General features: G+C 40.8%; 1 protein-coding gene across 1 annotated transcript in view; it reads left to right on the top strand.

Moving 5' to 3' along the window:
- Positions 1 to 952: 952 nt before the first annotated feature.
- The window catches only part of RFFL (ring finger and FYVE-like domain containing E3 ubiquitin protein ligase), a 62422-nt gene continuing 43246 nt past the window's right edge, over positions 953 to 20128 (top strand). Inside the window, exon 1 of the mRNA XM_012648674.1 lies at positions 953 to 1167. The gene's annotated coding sequence lies outside the window, so the exon portion shown is untranslated. The remainder of the gene's footprint in view (positions 1168 to 20128) is intronic.

Raw genomic sequence — 20128 nt, 5'->3', positions numbered from 1 at the left:
TATGATATTCCTTATTTTAAAATAGATTGCTCAGAAAAACTCTGCGAGGTTTCGATAGGAACCTAAAGCATAAGAAAATTAAATGTCCTTAGACACCAGTTAAAGAAGGATTAGAATTTATATTATTTTCGTGACGAGGCATCTTCTTAGCCCACGCTGGCTAATGATCCCTATGCTACCCTGCTGCTTTAGAGTTGACCGAGCACGTCTACATGCATTAGCGCGTTTAATCCCCATACCAACCTGCATTTCTGGGATGAGGAAGCTGGAGTTCAGAGGTTAAGGGCCTTGCTGAAAGGTACACAGTCGATGAGAGGCAAGGTGGGCTCCTTGGCAGAGCCATTTTCATTCTACCTCAGTCTTCCTCAGTTTCCTCGCTTTCCTGAGTGAAAGTAGCTAATCCCAGTGGTTTAGACTGGGAAATGCTAGAGGAGGGAGGAGCCATAGAGTGATGGGACAAGCCTGGGTTCCGATGTCCCCACAGACCCGGTTTCTAATGCCTCCCAGCTGTGGGACTTGGAATAAGCTGGCGATCCTTGATGGGCCTGTGTTTCTCCAGTTGTGAATTCGGGAACCATCGCCTGAGATATGAAAGTGAGGCAACTTTCAAGCTTTTATTATGAACCGAGTTCAGAGATGTTAAGGGACTCGCTCAAGGTCACCAAGCCGGGTCTTGGTCCAGCTGAGACTGGGACCTGGACCCTTTGGGCCCTTCTGCTCCTCTCGCAGAGTTCTGCGACCAAGGGAACCTGGAGCGCCAGACGCCTCCACTGTCAGGCCCGGCCCGGCTCCCCCTCCGGGAGCCTCGGCTCCACCAGGGGGCGCGCGCGGAGGCCTCGCTCTAGCTCGCCGCACGCGTCGCTCCTCTCTATGGTGGCTCGGGCGCGGCGGGAGCGGGAGGCGCGCTCCCGAGGGGGCGGGGCCGAGCCGGGGCGGGGCCGTGCGAGGGGCGGGAGCGGTCGGGCCGGGCAGGGCGGCTGGGGATGGGTGGGGGGGCCGACTTCCTGGGGCCGTCCGTGAGGATGTCGCGACCGCCCCCGGGGGCGCCTCAGCCCCGGAGACGCCGCCACGACGGAGTCCGCAGCCTCCCTGCCTGAGGCGTCCGCGGCCCGGATCCGGCCCCTCCCCTCCCCTTCCAGGTGCGGGCCGGGCAGGCGGCCGCGGCAGGTGAGGAGGCGGCGGCGGCTGCGCTGGGGTCCGCAGGGCGCCTGGGGTGGGGTCCCTGGGAGAACAAGGGGGCGCTTCTTGGCTTCCGGCACTTCCAGACAGTAGCCTGGGGGCTCCTCCTCTGTGTGGGGCGCGGCCTGGGACTCTCTCCCTTACAGGAGATTGGGGAAGCCCCTTCCTTGCTGGAACTCTTCAAATTCAGGGCAGCCCACACCTGTCCTATAAAAAGTCCCCTTAAAGCATTTCATCCTTAGGGGCGGTAACAGGAGACATGTGTCCCCAACTATCCCCAAGCGCCTTGCAGACCGGCAGGTCCAGTTGGCTTGTGGGGGAAAGATGCTTCTTTGTACCGCAGAGGAAACTGAGGCAGGTCCGCGGCGGCCTGCTTGCCCCTTTAAAGGAACTAGCCTGTCCCTCAGTGGAGGAGCCCCGCGGGCTCCTTGGAAGACGGAGGCAGCCGGAGGAAGGAGGTTTGGAGTTTGGAGGTTTCATGGAGAAGTTTGGAAATGTGGTTCTCCCCCTAGGGTCTGCTATTTCGTCTCTTGGGAGTTGTCCTCTGTTCACGGTGTGTGTGAGGTCGCCACTGTGCGGGAGTGGTCAAGACTGAGAGGAGAGTGGAGCCCCTCTTCGGGGGCTGCCCAGGAGACACTTGAGCAGGCATGGGGCAGTCTGGCCGGACTAGGGGAGCCGAGAGCCTCCGCTGGGCATCTGTCCGTCTGCTCAGAGGTTGATTTCAGGCTGGCAGAAGAGACAACAGCATGTTTTCTCCTTTTTGTTGGTCCGACATTTGTTGTAAAGGAAAAAAACCTGCTTGGGTAATCAAGAGTGTATCACGCACCTCCCAGCGTACCACAGGGAAGGATTATTGTTAGCTTGGAAATAGGGCTTTACCCACAGCTGTCACTTTGCACTCTGGTTAAAGGCCAGAGTGATGTGATGAACAAACACCCCGGGGTGCATGTGGCCGTCTGAGAAAGCAGTAAGTTCCTTATGTATGCCTTTGGTGGTTTGGAGGACAGAGAGACTTCCTGTTACCACTGTTGCTGCAACTGTTTGGGGAGCCTTGTGGTTCTCCCGCTGAGTTCAGTTTACTGAATGTGGACAAGGCTGCCCATTTGTTTTATCATTCTTCTAGGAAAAGTAGGCAAGGGGACATGGTGCTGGGCTGAGTTTGCATGGAGTTCTAGTCTGGAAGCTGGCTGTGATATTTCCTTTCTGTTCAGGGGATTTCAGGTTTGACAACTTTATCCTTTGCCCTCATTGCATTCTCTTTCACATTCAAGGAAATAGATGCCAAGCGTTTCTGAAACTTTATATTTCCTAATTCTGGATTTCAGAATACAATTCCTAAGTTACAGTTTATTTGGCGGTGTTATTTTCTTAAATTTGAAAATGTTTGGGTATTGTGCATAACAATTGCTATTAATGTGGCAGGGCTAACTAATAACTTGATTGTGTTTGAAGAAAATGCCTATGTAATCTAGGATATGCAGACACATTTTAATGTCTATCTCATTAAAAGACCAGCCCACTAAAAACTTTAGTAATGATCAGGTAGACAGCTGTTATTCTGACCGTTTCCATTGGGAACACGGGCTGTAAATACTCTAAATCAACCAATTTAACCAACTTCTAAAATAATATGCACAATAAGAGAAAGCTGTTCTCAGGTTAAAAATTAATTTGTTTCAAACTTTCTCACAGCCAAGCCAATTGACATAACTCTGCTTAATACCATCTAATAGGAACACCTTTTTAAGGGCTCTTAAAATAGCAGTGGAAAAATATTTTCAGTGACCAGCATTTAAGAAGATAAAATAGGAACAATAACAAAAGAGGGCAGTTTTTTTTCTAATTACATGTGCATTGTGATGTTACATACAGCCACACCCATCTGTATGAGTGTCATGCCTAAGACTTTGTGAAAACACCTATATAAACCTAAGGAGTTCTTAGGGGGATTAATTCGACCTTGATTTTTATTCTTGTAATAAAACCTTTAATACTGTTATTGTTTTAATGATAGAGACTTTTGTACCAAACTCGTATTGGCCACAGTGTTTATGTTTTGGGAGAAAGATTTGACCTCTACACCTTGGAATCTCATAACCCCTGCAATACAGAGTTAAGAGATAATTTAGAGTTTAATGAGCATTCATAGTTTAAATTGCTATTGGAGAAGTCTCAAGGGAGGAGCTGCTTCATCATTATTGTTTGGTAATCGTTACTGGTTTAGTAATGATTACTGGTTATTTTTGTTAGGCTACTGGTTATTGGTAATGGTTACTTGGTGTTTACGTAAGAAAGATTTTGGCAATTGTACGGACAATCCTTTGATGTACAAACACAGACTCCCATTTCTTTAATAGGGCAATATCTGAACATTTTCTTGTTTTGTGACTTTATATCAGTTATGGAGTTTTAAAATCCTAAAACCAGTTAGGCTCTTAGTAGGATATCCTGTTATATCTCACATAAAAGCCATCTCGGATAGGTAGAAATTGGCCTCATATGTTTAAAGACCTCTGCTCTCCCTGTTTCCAGGATTTAACTGTTGCCATGGTCAGGACAGCGGTCATTCCTAATCCTGTTATGCCAGACTTAGGTTAAACCCATTATCCTTTCTCTTCATTAAGACTGTCATGAAGTTCCTTATTTGCTTGTCTTACTCAGGTCGAATATTACACATTTTTGGTGTATCTGGGGTTGTTAACATTTCAAAAGTGGAGCTAAGCACTTGGTTAGGAGCCCTGCATGTTTTTAAACATTTTCCCTTTTCAAAAGCAAGCATAAAATCTGCATTTCCTCTGGGGGAAAACCAGCTTTTTGAATCTGATAATAAGATAAAAGCTGGTTTTTCTAGCTTTCTACTACCAGGAAATCGTTGTTAACCTTTCCTTACTTTCTAGTTTTGCCAGTACAGACTAGTGACTGGTAATGAATGACGACCTAGTGGCAGTGGGAGATCTGAAGTCTCCTGAATCATCAAAGAAAGGTCATATGGTATCCAGTGCAGCTTTAGCCTTTTAAACATGTTTTATTGTAAGGAGTTCCCAAAAGCCAGCCGCTCCTAGAAAGATTAGGTACTTGGCTGTTTGCTTCTGAGTCACCTTGGTATTCTTTAAAAATGCAGATTTCTCAGCCCCACCTCCTGGCGATTTTGATTGAGTGGGTAATTGATGACTGGGAGGCTACATTTTAAAAACCTCCCTTGCATCTAGTATTTCCAGAAAGCTCCCCAAGTGCTTCTGAAAGCTAAGTTTGGGAACCACTGTTTTATTGTCTTCATACTTTTTTATTATCTCCTGTACCTCAAGGCCTATGGAACTTTGCAAATTGGGGTTCACTTCTCTTCCCTTTTTCTTATTTTAATGTTTAAATTGAAATTGTAGGCACTGAAATTCTGTATAAATCAGTAGTCCCTCCAGTAGCGTCATTATGCTATCCAGGATGTTTGATTTGCTGGAATAGCCCATTTCCTAGTCATGACAGATCACAAAGGGCTTTTATAACTTTTATGTAAATTGCTTTACAGCTAGGCCCCTTCTGCTGTATTATCTATCAGGAGTCATGAGGGAGGTTTTTGGTGAAAGTAGCTTCCTTTATCTACTGAATGGACAATTGAATGATAATGTGGAAACAACTGGAGATCTGAATAGGTAATGGAATCTAGTTATGTTCAGTGTTGGATGGGAGAGATGCCTGGGAATTCTCTGTGTGTAGGATTTTAAAATAAAGTCAACGTGCCAGTTTTATTTCCACACAGAGCTGAAGCCCTTATTGAAAATAATAGGTGCTTAAGAAAGTCATTAAAATTTATTTATTTATTTTAATTCTCTTCTAGTCATGGAGATAGAAAAGTCAATGAAATTTAATCACAGGTCCTTTGCTGAGTTCATGGAAGGAAGAAGAATTGCTGAAATACAGAGCTGTCTGAGTTAAAATGGAATCAGGCACTAGATATGTTAGGCCAGAATTAAAGTTGGGAAAAGCCTAACAATTTAGGAAATATACAAACCTGAATCCTGGCTCCTCCACTTCCTGGCTGTGCTACCTTAAGCAAGTTATTTATTCTCGTGAGTTTCATTTTCCTCGTCTGCAAGATGAAAATAATACCTGGTAGAATTGTTATGTGGATTAAAAGAGGGAAAATGTGCGTGTGAGGAATAAAAGAAAATATATTCTTTGTATGTTGTAGGCAACTCAGTAAATGTCCCTTCTCCCACTTTCTCATACGATTTTTTATTCCGTAGGCTTAAGATGTCTTTCTAAATCCAGCCTTCTCTATCTCTTTCCAGGAATATCTACTCAGCTCTTTTAGAAAATGTATGAAAGAGTGAGGACTAAAGTTAAGAACCAGAGAATATGGGTAAGAAGAATGAGTCACAGGACAATTAACAACACTTTAAAAAAATTTTTTAGAATGAAGTGTTGGCATGTGCCCAGAGTTACTATCTGCCAGAATAAATGAATAACATTATCCAAATTCTGCCATTCTGCTGTATATATTTACACGGTAGCCTTGTGGCTCAGATTAGGCTAGGAGGCTTCTCGGATGGCCTCACTGAGTAGCACCTGACATCCATTTCTTTCCTTATCTTCTGTTCTCCCTTTTGGTCTCCTTTGTTTGTTTCTCTTTCCCTTTCTCTTCCTTTCCCCTCTTTCAGACTGCCCTTCTTTCGACTTGCCAATCGTCATCATCACAGACCAGGTCCCTGGAACTTGAAGCTAAAAGAGGTGGCTGGTTGCTAACACCTGTCTCCCTGCTAAATGAATAAATAGGCTCTTTTGTGCAGAGGATGTTAAAAAAAAAAAAAAGCTGATTAGTGCAATACTGGCTTAAAGGGCCTATTAATGATACAGCATATGTAAATCACAGGGTGATTTAAATCCATTTTAGAGATTAGTTTCATATACTATGTATTTTTTATATTGAATTATGATATCAGTTGAATTTTTACATCTAAACTATGAATCCATTTATTGCCTAAACAGACTAATTTCTGTCATTTTGATTGGGAATCATATTCTAAAGAAGTTTCTGCCGTTAAGGGCCTTTGTATTGTTTGGCAAATGTCTGACTAGCGTGTAATACAATTAAAGTTTGGTTCACTGTGCTGCTGACATAATTAGTTTAATTTCTGCTCTTTATATATTTCTGTTGGCAGCTAGAAGATTAAAATACTAGATGTTGCATAAAACAGCTTTTCTGAGGGGTGATTTTACTGTTAGTTGAATGGATTTAGGCCCCGGGGTACATTTTTTGAGATATCTTATTCAACTTTCCTGTAACAGTCACTCTCTCTATAGAATTAATGTATTAAGACACCTAATTGGCTATTTAAGCATTCAGAAGAGAAAATGTTTGGCCTTTTACCCCAAGATTATAGTTTTTCCTATATCTCTTTTGAGGAAATGTAATTTTTGGAATCTTCTAAGTATATTACAGTTACATAGGCACATGAACTTTCTCTGATAAGCTGTATTATTTAATTCCTTCCCCAGATTGTTCTGTTCTTTTTAGATCATTGTGTTTGCAACCTGATGTGAAAGTAGAAAGGCTGTGATGCCTGGTAAATCCTCTTCACAATTTTTCTATGATATGTTTCACAGAAATGGCTTTAGTCTTCCGGAATGGAAGTTACTCTCAAGGAGACTTCACATTTAATTACTGTAATCCACATTTAATTTCCCAGAGGGCTGGGTGTGGTGGGTGGTAGTGCCAGCTACTCTGGAGACTAAGGCAGGAAGATGGCTTGGGCCCCAGAGTCTAGCGTGGGCAACACAGTGAGACCACATCTCAAAAAAAGAAAAAAAAATTCCTACAGGATTCTTGGAGAGCTGCTCACCTGGCAGCTGATTTCACAGGGTTATGACCTACACATGTTTTTATCTCTCTTAAGGCTACTGACTTTTTTTTTTTTTTTTAAGGCAAAGTGACCTTGGTTTGGCAATTTTTCCATTGTCCTCTCCTCTAAAAAGATACAGCAAAATCTTGTGCTCTCTGAACATTTTCAGCTGCTACCCCCATGCGCTGATTTTGAACACATTTAAATTTTTGATTTTGTTGAGCTAATGTTAGTTTGTTATAGCAGGTGGTCCCGAGGACGACAAACCGAGTGGCACACGTTGGAGAATCAAAGTTTATTTGCCGGCGGGCCCAGAGGGCCCTCGCCACCAGATAGATTCTGAGCCCCGTCTACCCGATTTTTCCCACTTTTATTAAGTTGTGGTTTGGGGGGTAGGGTGTCAGGTGGTTAATGCCTGCCAGGTAATAGGTTAGTCGATGTGTCAGATAATAGATTTAGTGTTATGCTGATGCGCCAGGTAGTAGGTTTAGTGTTATGCTGATGTGCCCGGTAATAGATTAGTTGATGGGCCAGGTATTAGGTTAGTATTATGCTGATGCCGGTCTTCCGTGAGGGGTGGGGGGATCTCAGGTGGCTGATGTGCCAAGTAACAGATGGGGGTTTTCCTTATCAAGTTGACTTTTTAAAGCTGCCCCTCTCCGATGCTACAGGTTAAGCCTAATCTCCTAGTTCAGTGTTCACATGCCTTTTTTAGAATTACATATAATGTTTGCATTATCTCTGGGTTGTGTACTGAGCAGGCTTCCTAGGACAGCCATTTGTTTCTACCAGGCTAGTTCTAAGGGCAGGGCAAGCCCACCCGGATTTGAAATGCTTGCAGCCAATGATTTGCTGAAACATTTTAACTGTTTTGATCCTCCTTAAAGAAATGTTGCCTAGTCATCCTGAAATTTACAGGAAGTTTGGCCAACTGGAGGCTCTGCTGGCTTCTGAGTGGTTAAATGCAATTCATTAGTAATCAGCACCATTGTTTGTTTGCAACTGCTGGATTATGTTAAAAGATTTGGAAGGAAAAAAGCTTTTCTTAAGTAAATGAGGTGTCCTCCTCCTTCGTCTCACTCTCTTGTTTTACTCTTTTCATTTGCTTTGGAAAATCTTCCTAGGCTTGGTACTGATCACATGTATATAGGCTTAGTGACACATGAATCAATATATTTTATCCTAAAATATGTAGGATAGTGTGTCTCCCTCTGCCCCTGCATTTTTTGCTAATCTTCCCATGCTTTTTTACTTCCATTAATGATTAAAATAGCCACTTGAGAAATAACCAAGCTTCGAACTCTGTCTACTTCCAACCTTCTCCTAGGTCTTGAGTGAGTGATCGTATAGCCAGTTGCAATTAGGTTGCCTTATACCCCCTCTTAATCATGATAAATTACTATTTTACACTGTGTGGAAGATTAACCAGAGCATAAGCTTTATTCTAAAATTCCAGGCAGAGGAGTGTTTTAATTTGGGGAGAGGTGGCAGAGTGTTTTCTAGGGCTTTAGCAGGAGAAGGTTAGCTGAAGTTCAGATAGCTTGAGGAATACTTAATCTAGGATGGTCCTCAGAAGAGGGAGAAATTGTTTTTTGCAGATTACCACCCGCAGTTTGGGTAATTTGCATTTTTATTGAAGGTAGAGAGGAACAGGGGCAAAAATTATGTGCAAGAGGGTGGGAAGGAATAATTTTGGGGACAAGGACTTGCCCAGTCCACAGTGGAAGATTCTTAGTTCTTCAGGTTCTCTCATGGTTGTCTACTTTTTTTTTCTTTTTTCAACTGGCTTTTGGTGTACAGTGTCTGTCTACTTCTACCTTTTGGGAATGACTAGATTCAGGTATCGTTCTTGGTCATTTTATCATACATTGATGGAAAAGTTGTATAATAATTCTGTGTCGGAGCTGAGTACACCTTAGCCAGTATTTGCTGAGTGGGTAGGGAGGGGGCTGTCAGAATATTCTTCTGAGAGCGTGATAACGGGCGCTCCAGCTTTCTCCATACCCTTGGTCATGCGGTTGAACTGAGTGCCCGGATGACTCTGAATCATAACCCCCACTCCCATTGATCTAGTTCAGTGTTTCCCAACTCTCTGGACTGTTGACACAGTTGTAGACTGGCAGCTTGAGGAATAGTAACTGTGAACCCAGTGATTAATGGGGGACATAAAAATGATAGTTCTGCAGCTTCACCTCTAGGTGATCTTCATCAATTTCCTCAATTGCATTTAGTTGAAAAAAGACTTTTATACAGCACATCAACATGTCTCTTGTACTACTCAAAAACAATATTAGAAATGAAAGGGCTGGGCATGGTGGCTCATGCCTGTAATCCTAGCATTTTGGGAGGCTGAGGTGGGAGGATCACTTGAGGTGTGGAGTTGGAGGTTGCATTGAGGAGCTATGATGATGCCACTGCACTCTAGCCAGGGTGACAGAGCAAGACCCTGCCTCAAAAAAAAAAAAAGTATGCTGACAGTTATATCTAGTTTGGTTTTTATTTGAGATACAGGCTATATATACCTGCACTGTTATTTGTGGAAATGCTCACAAAAAGCAACCTGAAATCTTAATCTTCTTATCTCATCATTTTAGAAACAACACAAATGTTATAAAACTAAGCCTCTAGTTTTGTATGGGAAGGATTGGTACAAAATTCAAGAGTTCTGAACATCATATCAAGAAAACAGTTTTTGTTTTGTTTTTTATTTTTGTTTGTTTTTTGATACAGAGTCTTGCTTTCTTGCCCAGGCTAGAGTACAGTGGTACAGTCATAGCTCACTGCAGCCTCCAACTCCTGGGCTCAAGCGATCCTCCTGCCTCAGCTTCCTGAGTAGCTGGGACTACAGGCGCACAGCATCATGCCTGGCTAATTTTTTTTTTTTTTTTTTAATTTCTTGTAGAGACAGGTTCTCTTTATGTTGTCCAGGCTGCTTTTGGCCTCGCAAGGTGCTGGGGTTGCAGGCGTGAGTCACCGTGCCTGGCTGACTATTCTGATTTTAAAATATTTTTTTACTTAAAATAACTTCTTTATTGGGGATTACACACAAATTGTGACTTTTTAAATAATTCCTAAAGACTTTAGTAAAGTTATATGTTATTGCTCAAATTTAATATGTGTCAAAATCTCCTGGGTGCTTGGAAAAATGCAGATTCCTGGTTCCTAGCCCAGACCTACAGAATCAAAGTGTTTGGGAATGAAGCATGGGATTCTGATGTAGCTTATCTGCAGAACCCACTTGGAGAAAGTTATTTCTGTGAGAAAGAACCACATATGTAAGAAAAAATGAGAGATTGAGAAATTCTAATGTTAGGTGCCTTTATTTTGTGGAGGAGGAATTTAAGACACAGAAAAGTAGAGAGACTCAGACTTACCTAGAGTTTCCAGGTAGTTGGCTCTTGGAGACCAGAAGTGAGGTCTGCTATGATTGGTGCTCTTCCCATTAGATTACCCCATGGTGCCTCCTTATTGGGTTCTCTAATGGCCTTTTAATCAGAGCTATAGGATGTATAGTCCCCTCTTTTGATTAAATGCTAGAAAAGAGTTTCCAGCTTTTTGGCCTAAACTCGCACACAGCTAATAAAGATGCTTATAGGTGGTAGAAAAAAATAAAATTTGGGGATGTGCAGTATTTGTTTGAGGAACTTTAGTTTGTGTTTGCTTTTTAGAAGTTTTTTTTTATAGTCTACAAAGAAGTATTATTAGTTTGTATGGTTATAATGTCAAAATTAGTGTTGATTTGGAACGGGGGTAAAAATCTCTCCATGCATGTTTTACATCCAGGTTTAATTGCCTAGTTGGATGAAATGTCAAACTTGATAGATTATTGGAACTGTTATTTTGGTAGTTAAACAATAATGAAAGTGTTTGGATGTTTTCGGGGAACACTGCTTCCTGTGTCTGGACTTTGCACTGGAGAAAGTTGCAATTGTTCAGAAGCAATACTGGTTAGAAAATGCAGCTTCTGTGGCTCCTAACACAGCTGTCTAAATTACTAGCTTAATTATTGGGGCCTTTGGACAAGCATTGCCTAATACTTTTGGAAACAATTTATGTTTTTGATGCCAAAAATGTCTATGGGTGTTTCCTGAATAGTTGAGAATACTAGAAATGGGAGAAAAGTATCGTATATGTCTAGCTTATTCCAGTCAAGTGTTTTTTTCTTTAAGCATCTCTAGAACAAACTCTTTTTTTTTTTTTTTGAGACAGGTCTCACTTTGTTGGCCAGGCTAGAGTACAGTGGCGTCATCATAGCTCACTACAACCTCAAACTCCTGGGCCCTAGCAATCCTCCCACTTCAGCCTCCAGAGTAGCTGGGACTATATATAGGTGCACGCCACCACGCCCAGCTAATTTAAAAAATTTTTTGTAGCGATGAGGTCTTACTGTGTTGCCCAGGCTGGTCTTGAACTCCTGGCCTCAAGCGATCCTCCCGACTTGGCCTCCCAAAGTGCTAGGATTACAGGTGTTAGCCACTGCACCCGTCCCATATTTTACCTATATAAAAATTACCAACAGTTACTGTGTGCTTTCCACGTGCCAGGGACTTTGCTATATTAACACATTTAATCCTCCCAACAAGGTGTGTAGGTTCTATTATCTGTGTCCCACAGATGTGAAAATGGCTGCACAGAGAAGTTAAAGAGCAGGCCTAGGCCACGCAGCGTTCAACCCCAAGTGGTCCGGCTATAAAGGTTGAACTCTCAACCACTGGGCTACAGCTCCCTCACACTCTATGAGCTCATCCAGTGTGATTACTTTTCGAGTAGGTCTTTACAAATAGGTTCCATTTCATATAATGTGGGCTTAAAACTATCCTTTTTATACATGGACCTACTTGTGTAGAATGTGATTTTTACAATTATATTAGCAATACTTGTTACTTGTTTTACTAGTTTTAGTTTTGTTAGCACTGAGGGATGTTTTGTAATTTATTCCTAATTCTAAAATTATAAGTGTGTTTAATATATAAGCCAGTCACCCTTAGAAGTATGTTTGGGTTAAAGAAGAATTTGTTTGTGGTTTTCCAGTTTTCAGTTTTTTTCTTTCTTTTCTTTTTGGAGTGTCTTCCTTGTTTGTCAATAGGCTTTCCCAACAATTAACTTCTGCCTAAGAAATATAGATGTTGGTGCCCCACGGGGCCTCATGTTGTAAGTGATGTTAGTGGAATAAATGGTGGTAGACTATTTTCAGCAAGAAGACCTGATTGGTGTAGAGAGTAAAACTGGGTTATCTGGGCTTGAGACAAATGTTCTGGTTTCGGTTCATATGAAGTTCTGTGAGTATGGGCTCAGAGAATCACAGAGGAAGCATCGTTTTTATTTTTTTCCACCAACCTCTTCCTCATATTTTGGAGAGTGTTACTGAGAGTTTTGTAAGAAAAACTGTTTACACTAAGAAGCCGGTCACATTTGAGGCGCCTTACCTAGAAACCACATCTTTCACAATTTGTCTAATTGCTGTTGTTTTCAGGTGTTTCTGATACCAAGCACTGCACTTTTGACTGCGTGCTGAGCTAAAATTGCAATGAGAGTTCATTCTGCCTGGATTTCTTCAGCCTTCCGGTCCCATTGCTCATGGCTTTGGGGGAGCTTCAATAAAAATATCGTGGGGGATAGGGCACAGGTAAGCCTGAATGTGTTTCAGGTAGTTGGGTCAGCAGTGGGTCCATGCTTAAAGAATCTATCTTCCCCTCCCCCTGGCACAATAGAGACTGCAAAATAGTATGAAACCTGCTATGCTTTATCAGCTTTTCACCTTTCCTACTTCCCCATAGTGGCTGGACAGTTGACTAATTGCACTTTTTTAAAAAACTTCTTATTTTGAGATAATTATAGATTCACAGAAAGCTGCACAATATCAAAACCAGGAAGTTAACAGAGTACTGTGTGTATGTGTGTGTGTACCTCTGTGCCATTTTATCACATGTAGATTTGTATAATTGTTCTATCACCACAAAGATTCCCTTGTGCTACCGTTTATTGTCACACACATCCCCTTCCCCCCATCATCCCTCATCCCTGACAACCAGTAATCTGTTCTGTATCTCTATAAATATTTTGTCGTTTCAGAAGTGTTATGGAAATGGAATCATAAAAGTATGTGACCTTTTTGAGATTGGCATTTTTCACTTAGCATGACACCCTCCATCCAAGTTGTGTGTAGCAATAGTTTGTTCCTTTTATTACTGAGTAGTAGTCCGTGGCATGGATGTACCACAGTTTGTTTAACCATTCACCCATTGAAAAGGGCATTTTGGTTGTTTGCAGTTTGGGGCTGTTACGAATAAAGCCATTATGAACATTTATGTACAGGTCTTTGTATGGTCACAAGTTTTAATTTCTCTGAGTTAAGTGCCCAGTAATGCAATTGTTGGGTCTTTATGGTAAGTGTATGTTCCGTTTTCTAAAGAAATTGCTAAACTCTTTGCCAGAGTGACTGTACCCTTTTACAGTCCCACCAGCAGTGTAGGAGATCCAGTTTCTCTGCATCCTCGCCAGCATTTGGTATTGTCCCCCCATTTTTAATTTTGTCTGTTCTGAGAGGTGTTATATCTGGTTTTTAAATTTCATCAGATTACTTAGTAAACTGATTTGCCTGACAAAGAAGATTTTTGAGTTGTGTATTTTTAGCTCTATGAACCTGCCTCTTACAGTGTTGCAGTGGTCTGTTGACTTGCTTCTTAACTCCCCTGCTGTGGTTTCCTTGAGAGCAAGGGTCAAGAGGAACTGTCTGTACCCAGCAGCAGTAGCTAGCCCAGCCCTGCTCCGAGCGTAGTGCTGCCAGTGAACAAACAATATGATTTTAAAACGATGAATTTTCTTGTTAATCCTTTATAAATTTGTCTTAATGGCTATAGCCATAAATATACTCAAAATTTGGCCCAGAGAGACCCTAAAAACTTGTTCAAATTGTTTTGTTTTATATTTTTTGTCAAATGGTCCACATCAGAAGTAACTACTATTAAATGTTTCTAGACTTGTTAACAATATATATTTTGTATCACTCTTTCTCTCTCTCTGTTATGTATGCATAAATATACTCAAAATTTGGCCCAGAAAGACCCTAAAAACTTGTTCAAATTGTTTTGTTTTATATTTTTTGTCAAATGGTCCACATCAGAAGTAACTACTATTAAATGTTTCTAGACTTGTTAACAATATATATTTTGTATCACTCTTTCTCTCTCTCTGTTATGTATGCATATATATATGTGTGTGGTATCTATTATATATCTAAATATTTAATATATTCCCCACCTGCTGTTTGCAGTGCTTCTTTTCCAATGGGTAATGTATAATGGCATTTTTTTCATGTGAATTTTTTTTTAAACATTTAATGCCCAGGACAGCTTTGGGTTCCTTTCTCTAACCTTTGTTCTATTATAAAAGGGATGAGAGGTACTTTTGAAAGATCTAAAGAAAATAAGTTTTATTTTTTGTTACATGGATTTGGATCGAAATAAGGTTGTAGTTTCATTAGCTTTAATTCTGGATGTTAGGATGCATCTATCCACTTTATTATAAATAATGCAGGGCTGATTTTATGATGTGATCTCTCGCAGAACCTTGGGGGAAGTGAGAACTGTGAACATAATAATCTTCAGAGAATGCACAGTCCTTTGGGTATTTGTCTACTCATCAGCTGCTTAGTCAGATGGAGTGTTTTCTTAAGTGCTACTGAAATGCGCAGTTCAGTCTTTATTTCGAAATCTCTCCTCCTGTCTTCTCTTCCTCATCCATTACTTTGATTATCTTGATGGGACATTCAAGCTGTGCAGTCTTATCCTTTTATTTCCATAGCCTACAGAAGCCAGTTTGAAGATTAGCTGTAGGTAATAAACAGGTAATCTTATCTACTTGGCTAGAAATCACCCTTCCAGATGAAACACATGTCAACAAAGGCCCCGTAGACTTGGGGACGTGAACAAAGGTAACTTAATCTTGTGGCATTTTTAGTGGAGACCAGGGTGAAAGTTTAGGAAGTTTCACTTACTGGAGGCATGTGTGTGAGGGAGAGAGCACGTGAGTGTGTGTGTGTATTGGGAGAGGAGAAGAATCCAGCAGCGTGTGGTAAAGAAGAATTTTGAATTCAGGAAGTCTTCAAAGTTGAATTACAGAATCTTTGTTCTGAGAGATGGTTTCTGGGACAAGATAAAGTAATAGGGCAGGAGCCTACTAGTCACTTCATTATGAAGCTATTATAGTTGGTTAGGTGATGGAGTTTGAATGACAAGGGCCTTTTCCCTGCCCTTTTTTTTGTATCAGCAGCTCAAGGAAAAAAAAAAAAACAAGAAATAGCCTTGTGTAGAAAATTACACCCATCAAATGCTTCCAAGATTTCTGTTGCCAGGTTTCTGAAATGAGCTGCCCAAGATAGCAGTTTGGTCATGTTACTGACTTCCTTTCTTCCAGTCTTGTCATCAGGTCCTCAGGCTATGTTCTGGCAGCTTTGGATTCTTCCTTTTCCTGCATGCTTGCTACTTTTTCAATTACTGATAGGAACCTAGTATTTCATTGTGCCTCAGGTAGGCAGTTGCTAGACTCTCAATATTGGATACCTTTTCTGAGCTCTGAAGTATTATACCATAGTGGATAATAAAGTGCCCATAATTGCATTATATAGAACAGATTCTGGTAAATGTACCAGCGGGGGCAGACTGGGTTAGTGTGCCCTCACACAGCTTGGGGGTTGTTTTGCAGCAAAGTGCTGTGAAGCAGGTTGAGCCTCATGCAGTGCCAGTTCCTATATCTGAACGTGAAAGTGGCTCATTAAAGATTAAAGGGATTGCCTGGTCCTTCTGGCCCCAAGATGGAATGATCCCTGCCATGGCGACAGCCTTTGTATCCCAGGAGAGGCCATTTTATACAGCAGGTTTATGCTTCCAAATGTTACAGTAAGCCTGTGTTGGCTGATGCTGTGGTGATAAGTTGACATTTGGGCACTCTAAGGACATATGAGCTATGTAGCATCCCATGGTTTGAATTTCTGGGCAAAACTGGCTCATCAGGAAGTCAAAAGCCTCTGCTTTCAACCCGTGCCTTTGGGGCTGGTTTTCTCCTTTGTTTTATTTGACTATTCTGTTGAGTCAAGTGAACTTTAATTTTCACAGCCATAAAAATTCCATTAAGCCCTTTGTATTGCATCCCAGGTGTGAAAATGTCTCAGTGTAACAAGACTGTGGGTGACAGCTAAAATCCTTAATAGTAGGTAGGATAATTGTCTCTGGGAGCTTGAAGAAAATAATGGTCCAACCAATAAAGTAAATACAGTTTAATTGTTATATTTTTTGCAATTCTTGGGGGTGAGGGAACTGATACCTAGGACCTGCTCAGTGTGACTACTGTTCAGCTTAGCAGTCTTTGAAAAAAAATCTTTTACTGTGGAAAGTGCTTAGGGAACATAGCTGTGATCTGTTTCTTAAAGCATGATCCAAGGCCTGTCTGCTACACAATTGCTTGGAAGAGGGAGATGCTTATTAAAAATTCAGATTCTGGGGCTTCCCTCCACTTCTAATTTAGAGTGTCTAAGGGACTGGGATGGGAAATGATCATTTTCAGTAAGCACCCCTGTTGATTCTTAAGTACCCCTAGAGTTGATTCTTGAGTATCCTAAAGTTTACCTCATTTTTCATGCTTAATTCCTGTGATTTATTAGATGATAGATGTTTAGTTGGCATCCATACTGTTTTTCTTAAGTAGGTACTCTAATTAAAAAAATATATATGGTTTATGAGATCCTTGAACACTGAAGATTAGAATTTGGCAGGGTCCTTAACTATCAACAAAATGAGACAGGCGATGATTCCTAGAAATTTGGGTGTATCCATTCACTGTCTTCTCAGTCAGAAAAAGGATGTGGGAAAGTAAGATTAATTTTGTTAAAAGGAAGAAATGTGCACTATCATTTAGGATTCTGGAGGTAGAGAAGTAGATAAAAGGGAGGTGTTCAGAGGAAAGAGTGTGAAGGGGAAAAGACTAATTTATAAGTGATAAAAAATTTAAAATTTTAAACTATAATATTTGGGTATATGCATGTTCTAAAAACAAAAGAAAATTCAAATACTGCTAAGGCTAACAATGGCTCCCTGATCCCTGTTCCCATTGCAGTTCCTTCTCTGGTGTATGTGTCCTCCCAGATCTTTTGTATGTATTTGGTAATTCTCTATGGATTTGGAGGACTGCAGAATCCTGGGAAATGAATATTTTTATATCTCTTAAAATTTTTTTTTAAATTGACACAATAATTGTACATATTCATGGGGGTACCTAGTGATGCTGTGATACATATAATGTATAGTGATCACATCAGGGTAATTAGCATATCCGACACCTCAGACATTCATCACTTCTGTGTGTTGGGGACATCCTTCTTCCTTCTAGCTACTTGAAACTATATAACATATTATTGTTAACTGTAGTCATCCTACAGTGCTATAGAACCAGAACTCCTCCTTTGTAGAATTCCTCCTTTGTAGCTGTAATTCTGTATCCTTTAATAAGTCTCTTCCTATTCCTCCTTTCCCTCACCCTTCCCATCCTCTCGTATCCTCTGTTGTACTTTTTACTTCTATAAGAAAACTTTTTTTTTTTTAGTTTCCACATATGAGTGAGAACACACAGTGTTTTAACTTGTTCCTGGCTTATTTCACGTAATGTCCTCCAGTTCCATGTTGCCTCTAATGACAGGATTTTGGCATTTTTTGTGGCTGAATATTATTCCCTTGTATATATACACCACATTTTTTTATTCACTTATCTGTTATTGGACACCTAGATTGATTCCAAATCTTTGCTGTTGTGAATAGTGCTGCAATAAACATGGAAGTGCAGATGTCTCATTGATACAATGATTTCCTTTCTTTGGAAGAAATGCCCAGTAGTGGGATTGCCGGATCATATGGTAGTTCTATTGGTAGTTTTTTGAGGCACCTTCATACTGTTCTCCATAGTGGCTGTACTAACTGCATTCCCACCAACAGTGTTTAAGAATTCCCTTTTCTCAGCATCCTCACCAGCATTAGTTATTTTATTTTATTTATTTCCTACATTAGTTGTGTTTTTTTTGTTTGTTTGTTTTTTGTTATTTTGAGACAGAGCCTTGCTCCATCACCCTCAGTAGAGTGCAGTGGTGTCATCATAGCTCATTGCAGCCTCAAACTCCTGTGCTCAAGTGATCCTCCTGCCTCAGCCTCTGGAGTAGCTGGGACTATAGGCGCGTGCCACTGAGCACCCGGCTAATTTTTCTATTTTTAGTAGACACAGGGTCTCGATCTTGCTCAGGCTGCTCTCGAACTCCTGACTTCAAGTGATCCTCCTGCCCTGGCTTCCCAGAGTGCTAGGATTACAGGCATGAGCCACCTCGCCCAGCATATTAGTTATTTTTTATCTTTTTGATAAAAGGCATCCTAGTTGGAATGAGATGATACCTCATTGTGATTTTGATTTGCATTTCTCTGATGATTAGTGATGTTGAGCATTTTTTCATGTATTGGTCATTTGTATGCCATCTTTTGAGAAATATCTGTTCCGATCCTTTTCCCCTTCTCCCCCAACTTTTTTTTTTTTTTTTTTTTTTTTTTTTGAGACAAGGTCTTGCTCTGTCTCCCAGGCTAGAGTGCAGTGGCATCATCATAGTTCACTGTGGTTTCAGATTCCTGCTCAAGTGATCCTCCTGCCTCAGCCTCCCAAGTAGCTGGGACTACAGGCGCATGCCAACACGTTTGGCTAATCTCTCTGTTTTTTTGTAGAGTTGGGGTCTTACTCTTGCACAGGTTGGTTTCAAACCCCTGGCCTCAAGCAATCCTCCTGCCTTGGCCTCTCAAAGTGATAGGATTACACGTGTGAGCTACTGTGCCCAGCCACTTTGCCCATTTTTTAATCAGATTGTTTTTTGACTGTTGAGATGTTTGAGTTCCGTGTATATTCTGGATATTGATCCCATGTCAGATGAGTATTTTGCAAATATTTTCTCCCATTATGTAGGTTGTCTTTTTACTCTATTGATTGTTTCCTTTGCTGTGCAGAGGCCTTTCTAGTTTAATATAATCAGATTTGTTTATTTTTGCTTTGGTTGCCTATGCTTTTGATGTCTTATTCATAAAATTTTTTCCGAGACCAGTGTCCTGAAGTGTTCCCCCTGTGTTTTCTTCTAGTAGTTTTATAGTTTCATTTCTTAAATTTAGGTCCTTGGTCCGTATTGAGATGATTTTTTAATAGGGTGAGAGGTGGGGGTCTAGTTTCATTCTTCTGCATATGGATATCCAGATTTCCCAGCACCATTTATTGAAGAGACTGTTCTTTCTCCAGTGTATATTCTTGGTGCTTTTGTCAAAAATTAGTTGGCTGTAGATACATGGATTAATTTCTGGGTTCTCTATTCTCTTCCATTGGTCTGTTTTTCTGTTTTTATGCCAATATTGTGCTGTTTTGGTTACTGCAGCTTTGTAGTATATTTTGAAGTCTGATAGTTTGATTTCTCCAGCTTTATTCTTTTTGCTCAGGATTGCTTTGGCTATTCAAGGTCTTTTGTGGTTCCATACAAGCTTTAGGATTTTTTTCCATATCTCTGTGAAGAATGTCACTGGTATTTTGATAAGGATTGCACTGAATCTGTAGATTGCTGAGTGGTATATATCTCTTTTGACACCTGCTGTTTATAATGTTAAGATCTATTGCAGGGAAAAAAAACCCCACAAATGTGCACTATAGATGGCATCACATATTTCTGTTCAAGTGAGACAGTGGGTGTATACAGATTTTATTTATACACACATATACACACATTAAATTTCTGTTGTGATCATTTATTAAAAAAAACCTACAAATAGCTCTGGCGGTAAATTACCCGAGTTTAAAAATAATGTATTAAAAGAACTTGATCACATAGCCACTGTTATTTTTCTTATTTCTTACATAGCCTTATATTGTCATAATTTTCATATAACCTTATAAAACCTTGGGCCAGGCGCGGTGGCTCACGCCTGTAATCCTAGCACTCTGGGAGGCCGAGGCGGGTGGATAGCTTGAGGTCAGGAGTTCGAGACCAGCCTGAGCAAGAGCGAGACCCCATCTCTACTAAAAATAGAAAGAAATTATCTGGACAACTAAAA

This window comes from Propithecus coquereli, unplaced genomic scaffold (assembly GCF_000956105.1).
Source record: "Propithecus coquereli isolate 6110/MARCELLA unplaced genomic scaffold, Pcoq_1.0 Scaffold291, whole genome shotgun sequence".
In the NCBI taxonomy this organism is placed as follows: domain Eukaryota; kingdom Metazoa; phylum Chordata; class Mammalia; order Primates; family Indriidae; genus Propithecus; species Propithecus coquereli.
The sequence above is the reverse complement of the archived record's forward strand: the minus strand, read 5'-3'. Positions and strand labels throughout refer to the sequence as shown.